This window comes from Schistocerca serialis, chromosome 1 (genome assembly GCF_023864345.2).
Source record: "Schistocerca serialis cubense isolate TAMUIC-IGC-003099 chromosome 1, iqSchSeri2.2, whole genome shotgun sequence".
NCBI lineage: Eukaryota > Metazoa > Arthropoda > Insecta > Orthoptera > Acrididae > Schistocerca > Schistocerca serialis.
This window is the reverse complement of record NC_064638.1, coordinates 1,111,298,065-1,111,304,856: the sequence shown is the minus strand read 5'-3', so window position 1 is coordinate 1,111,304,856 and position 6,792 is coordinate 1,111,298,065.

Sequence of the window (6,792 nt, the reverse complement as noted above, 5' to 3'; positions counted from 1 at the left end):
TTCAAAAGGCGTTCGACAATGTAAAACGGCACAAGATGTTTGAAATTTTAGAAAGGTAGGTATAAACTATAGGGAAAGACGGGGATTATACCATATGCATAATAGCCACAAGGGAACAATAAGACTGGCAGACCAAGAACGAAGTACTCAGATTAAAAAGGGAGTAAGAAAGGGACGAAGTCTTTCGCCCCTAGTGTTCAATCTATACATCGAAGAAGCAATGACAGAAATAAAAATAAGTTCCAAAGTGGAATTAAATTTAGGTGAGAAAGAATATCAATGATGAGTTTCTCTGATCACATTGCTGTCCTCAGTGAAAGTGAAGAATAATTACAGGAGCTCCTCAATGGAATAAACTGCTTAATATTTAGGCAGTAAAATAACACATGACATATGGGGCAAGGAGGATGTAAAAAGAATAGTTTGTCCAATCTCATTTCCCTAGGTTTCACTGTTTATTGACGAATAATTTAGTATTTGCGGTACAAATGTTGGAGTAATGTTAAAGTTAGTTAATGGGACTGTAAACGAAATGCATAAAGATCGCCAAATAAGTGGTTAATTAATTTCTAAATACAAACTGCTATCGTTCTGTTTCTGAACAGTTACTGTAACAATTTCATTATTAATTTGGCTGTTAATACCTCAGAAGATTAACGTAAGACATCAGGATTCTTTGTATTAGCCCAGTCAACAAAGGCAAAAAACGACCGAATACTGGGAAAAAGTCGTGCAGTCGCAAAATTTTGCGCAATGCTAGGACGGAATGTACTTAACAACTTTCTAAAAATCCTGACCGCAGGGGTGTTAGCGTTGGGATGGGGGTGGATTTAAAGGCCTTTTTTATTATTTTCTTTTTTTTTCGAATAACTCGAAACTCGAGGCTTCTATCGAAAATATTTCCCTGCATAAAATCAAAATACATTTCCTACAAAAAACGTTATACTCTTTTTTCTCTTGCTCTAACAGTTTCCGCATTCAGGGAATGGAAAATTCACAGTTTATTAAAAATATTGTTCTAATAGTAAACACGTTTGTCTGTAACTGAAGCTGGTTAAGAACTACTATTAACAGTGTGTACCATATGTTAGTGCAGCAGACCCAAATTAAGGGATAAGTGGTCTTTCATGGGTATTACAGGGTGGACAGGGGAGATATGTTGTGTAGAGGTCACTGGACTGTGTTCATGCATTTACATCCTTCATGGGTCTCCAAACTAGGGGTCGAGTATGTGAGTCTCCGCACTGTGTACCTCACTACATCACAAGGAGCCACTAAAGAATGTTTCACGAAGCTACGAGGGCCCTCAACAGAGCGCCTTACGATCCACAAGCACCTCAGTGTACAGTCATGCCCAGGGAGTGTTCGTTTTGCACAAAATGTGTTAATACTACATGGAATGCGGGTCAGAGCTACTAATAACACTAACGCAGTAAAGCATATGAACAGAATCTATCAAAATATCTACACGCTATTCTGGACTGCTAGAGGAGAAATTGATTCGTAGTCGTCCTGTACAGCTGCTGTGGTGTTTCTCCAGGAGAGGCAGCTTCCCTCACCTTGAGTGCTGCTCGCTTTTCGCTGAGAGAATATACCTCCCCAGAATTTTCTGTCCAGTAGATAAAATAATTCCACTTAGCTGGTTTTTATACATTGGATTCATTGTAGGTTCATTAAGGGAGTACTTATTTTCACTTGATAAGTGTTATATTAAGCAAAATGATTTCCTACCTGTTTAATTTGTAATACTGATGTTATCAGTAACCTAAGTAGCGTTGATGAAAAAATGATTGGATTGGTAAATGTGGCACATTTCTGCTTTCTATCGCTGACAGTGTATTGTAAGGCCGCATAATTGTATTTTAGTGACTTTGTGGTGAATTTATGAATGACCAAAAGTTTACTTGTTAGTTTTAGCCTGCATAAATATTTTCCTTTAATTACCATTCGCAGTTGTAAAGTGGGTTGCACCAAGTACAGACACTTATGACATTCGCAGTATATCTTCCGATATGAATACGTCTGATGGAATGTGTCTAATTACGTTCAGATATGAAATAGTAATCTGCTGCAATGCATTACTTCACTTATCTGAAGATCCATAACACCTAGGTAACCGAGTTCTGTTGCAGAGAGAGAAATTTTAAGCCTCAGGGCCTCTTCAGATTTTGGGAGAGCTGAGCCTGGAGGGCTGCGTATGATACCCCTTCTGATGTGAAAATATTCCAGAAAGTGATGGCAGAGATTATGAAATCGACATTGTCGAATACATATTGACAAAGTGTTACATTTGGGAAGGGCTATTCAGTGCGGTAGACATATGATAGCTGCAGTTTTGTTACATATACCGAGTGAGGTGGCGCAGTGGCTAGCACACTGGACTCGCATTCGGGAGGACGACGGTTCAATCCCACGTCTGGCCATCCTGATTTAGGTTTTCTGTGATTTCCCTAAATCGCTCCAGGAATGCCGGGATGGTTCCTTCGAAAGAGCACGGCCGACTTCCTTCCCCGTCCTTCCCTAATCCGATGAGGCCGATGACCTCGCTGTTTGGTCTCCTACCCCAAACAACCCTAAGTTTCTTACATAACTGATAACAACTGCAAATAAATAGTCACTTAATAAACTTAAAATAACTTCTCTCCATTGAGAATGACATGCCGCGTTCTGTTACCTAGGAACTCTTCAATCCAATCATACAATTGGTCTGATAGTCCATATGCTCTTACTTTGTTCATTAAACGACTGTGGGGAACTGTATCGAATGCCTTGCGGAAGTCAAGAAACACGGCATCTACCTGTGAACCCGTGTCTATGGCCCTCTGAGTCTCGTGGACGAATAGCGCGAGCTGGGTTTCACACGACCGTCTTTTTCGAAACCCTTGCTGATTCCTACAGAGTAGATTTCTAGTCTCCAGAAAAGTAATTATACTCGAACATAATACGTGTTCCAAAATTCTACAACTGATCGACGTCAGAGATATAGGTTTATAGTTCTGCACATCTGTTCGACGTCCCTTCTTGAAAACGGGGATGACCTGTGCCCTTTTCCAATCCTTTGGAACGCTACGCGCTTCTAGAGCCCTACGGTACACCACTGCAAGAAGGGGGGCAAGTTCCTTCGCGTACTCTGTGTAAAATCGAACTAGTATCCCATCAGGTCCAGCGGTCTTTCCTCTTTTGAGCGATTTTAATTGTTTCTCTATCCCTCTGTCGTCTATTTCGATATCTACCATTTTGTCATCTGTGCGACAACCTAGAGAAGGAACTACAGTGCAGTCTTCCTCTGTGAAACAGCTTTCGAAAAAGACATTTAGTATTTTGGCTTTTAGTCTGTCATCCTCTGTTTCAGTACCATTTTGGTCACAGAGTTTGTGGACATTTTGTTTTGATCCACCTACCTCTTTGACATAAGACCAAAATTTCTTAGGATTTTCTGCCAAGTCAGTACATAGAACTTTTCTTTCGAATTCATTGAACGCCTCTCGCATAGCCCTCCTCACACTACGTTTCCCTTCGCGTAAGTTTTGTTTGTCTGCAAGGCTTTGGCTATGTTTATGTTTGCTGTGAAGTTCCCTTTGCTTCCGCAGCAGTTTTCTAACTCGGTTGTTGTACAATGGTGGCTCTTTTCCATCTCTTACGATCTTGCTTGGCACATACTCATTTAATGCATATTGTACGATGGTTTTGAACTTTGTCCACGGATCCTCAACACTAGCTGTACTTGAGACAGAACTTTTGTGTTGAGCCGTTAGGTACTCTGTAATCTGCTTTTTGTCACTTTTGCTAAACAGAAAAATCTTCCTACCTTTTTTAATATTTCTATTTACGGCTGAAATCATCGATGCAGTAACCGCTTTATGATCGCTGATTCCCTGTTCTGCGTTAACTGTTTCAAATAGTTCGGGTCTGTTTGTCACCAGAAGGTCTAATACGTTATCGCCACGAGTCGGTTCTTTGTTTAATTGCTAAAGGTAGTTTTCAGATGAAGCATTTAAGAAAATTTCACTGGATTCTTTGTCCCTGCCACCCGTAATTAACGTTTGAGTCCCCCAGTCTATATCCGGCAAATTAAAATCTCTACCCAGAACTATAACATGGTGGGGATATCTACTCGAAATATTTTCCAAATTCAGGTGCTCAGCCACAACAGCTGCTGAGCCAGGGGGCCTATAGAGACATCCAATTACCATGTCAGAGCTTGCTTTAACCATAACCTTCACCCAAATTATTTCACATTTCTGATCTCCGTCAATTTCCTTCGATACTATTGCACTTCTTATCGCTATAAACACACCTCCCCTTCACTGTCCAGCCTGTCTCTGCGGTATACATTCCAATCTGAGTTTAGGATTTCATTACTGTTTACGTCTGGTTTCAGCCACCTTTCTGTCCCTAGTACTATATGGGCGTTGTGACCTTTTGTTAATGAGAGCAGTTCTGGGACCTTTCTATAGACACTCCTGCAGTTTACTATTAGCAAATTAATATTGTTATTCCCTGTTGCATTTTGCCTGCTCCTACCTTGCCGCGTCTCAGGAGGCGTCTTGTCGGGCCTAGGGAGGGAATTCTCTAACCTCAAAAACCCACATGTGCACTCCACACGTACTCCGCTACCCTCTTGTAGCCGCTTCCGGCGTGTAGTGCACGCCTGACCTATTCAGGGGGACCCTACATTTCTCCACCCGATAGCGGAGGTCGAGAAATTTGCACCCCAGATCTCCGCAGAATCGTCTGAGCCTCTGGTTTAAGCCTTCCACACGGCTCCAAACCAGAGGACCGCGATCGGTTCTGGGAACGATACCACAAATAGTTAGCTTTGATTCTACCCCGCCAGCGAGGCTTTCCGCCTTCACCAATTCCGCCAACCGCCTGTACGATGACTTCTGAACCCAGACGGCAGGAGTCATTGGTGCCGACATGAGCAACAATTTGCAGTCGGGTGGACCCAGTGCTCTCTATCGCCGCCGACAGGGCCTCCTCCACATCTCGTATAAGACCCCCCAGTAAGCAGACAGAGTGAACACTGGCCTTCTTCCCCGACCTTTCCGCTATTTCCCTAAGGGGCTCTATCACCCGCCTAACGTTGGAGCTCCCAATAACTAATAAACCCCTTCCCCCGTGTGCCTGCTCGGACCTTGCTGAAGGAGCGGCCACATGTCCACTCACAGGCAGAGCGGGCGATGTCACACGGCCAGCCTCCACATCTACCCTCCGCCTCGAGCGCCGCGAACGCCGCTGAACCCGCCACTCCCCTTGGGGAGAGGGTGGCCCATCCGCGCCCGGTACCCGCGAAGATGTCTCGATAGCAGGGACAGTGGGTGAAGCATGTAACACCTGGGGTGTACCATGCGACGCACCAGACTCCCCACTGCCGCTACACTCCGAGGCAGCAGCCTGAAGACGGCTGACCGCGGCCATCAATACGTTCAGCTGTTCGCGAACAGTGGCCAGCTTCTCCTGCGTCCGTACACAGCAGTCACACATCCTATTCATCCTAAGAAATCAATTTACTGTAGAGAGTTAATCAACTTTTAACTAGACTGCTAATTCACTAAAGGCGGCTGATTGTTTACTAACCTGTGGTTGCTACCCACTTCTTGTAGAAAACAATGAAAATAGCACTACCTGTCTCTGGACTGTATTGAAAACAAACACTAGCACTACTGGCACTATGGTTGACTAAAGGGACTATTCAAAACAAACACGAAATCTATGGAACACTATTACTAGCACTCGTCAATTAAAGCTTCCTAAAAGCAAAAACACACGGAAGAAGAAGTGACAAGTAAGAAATTATCATATTTATGGATTTTTCTGTTGCTTCTTGGTAGAACAATTTCATATACAAGCTAGGAAAACAAGCAAAATTGCTCTTTTGTTCAACTAATAATTGTTTATTTCGAATCATTTTTCGGCTTATTAGTCATCCTATGGACACATCATAGTTTGAGAAACCGAAAACTAGAACTTCCCCTCCTCGTCAGCTATATCCGTAAGAGACTCCTTTGTTTTTATTATTGTGCGTTTCCTCCTCGAAATTATTTTCAAATATTTGCATATTTACAACCCTTCAGTACGGCCATATCCTAGTTGAAGAACACATGAAATGTGAGGTTTGCCCCATTATCCGACTTCATAATGAATGGCACGACAGTTGCAATAGGTACGCAGTGAACTACTTATAACTATATATATAGCGACAAGACTGCCGTACACAGAACCAGAGAACTAGTGGTAACTACGCAGAAACTGGGGAAATGTTTACTGATACAAAGTAGTCCAGAAACACTCGAGGAAACCGTAAGGTCCAAGCATAAGTTTCCAGGAAACGCAGAGTTGTTTATGAATGAGGCGGTTGTATATAGCAACACTGGAACGCAGCAAAACTTCAGCTTCCCAGGGACATCTACCAGGACTCGAAGTTTAATAAAGGACAGGCATCTGAACCATGACATAGATAAATCTGTCGCATATTACATAAATGCACTGCCAGAAAAGATATTAATACATTCTTTTAGTGGTTTCCAGTTCATTCAAGGTTTATTTTTGCAGCGTTACATATGGAGTACACGAAATTATTTCACTTATCGATCAATATCACATGTGCTTCTTAGGTATCAGGTATCGGCCCATGCTGAAATACCGATAATAGCACGTAGTGCAGCCTCCCTGGGCGGCGACGCAGGCGCTGCCTCTGGTATCCAGTGGATCGTACAGATTGCGAATACTGTTCTCGGGTATCTTATGCCGCGTCTGTTAGATCTGTTCATGCAGTTCTGTAAAGGTTGT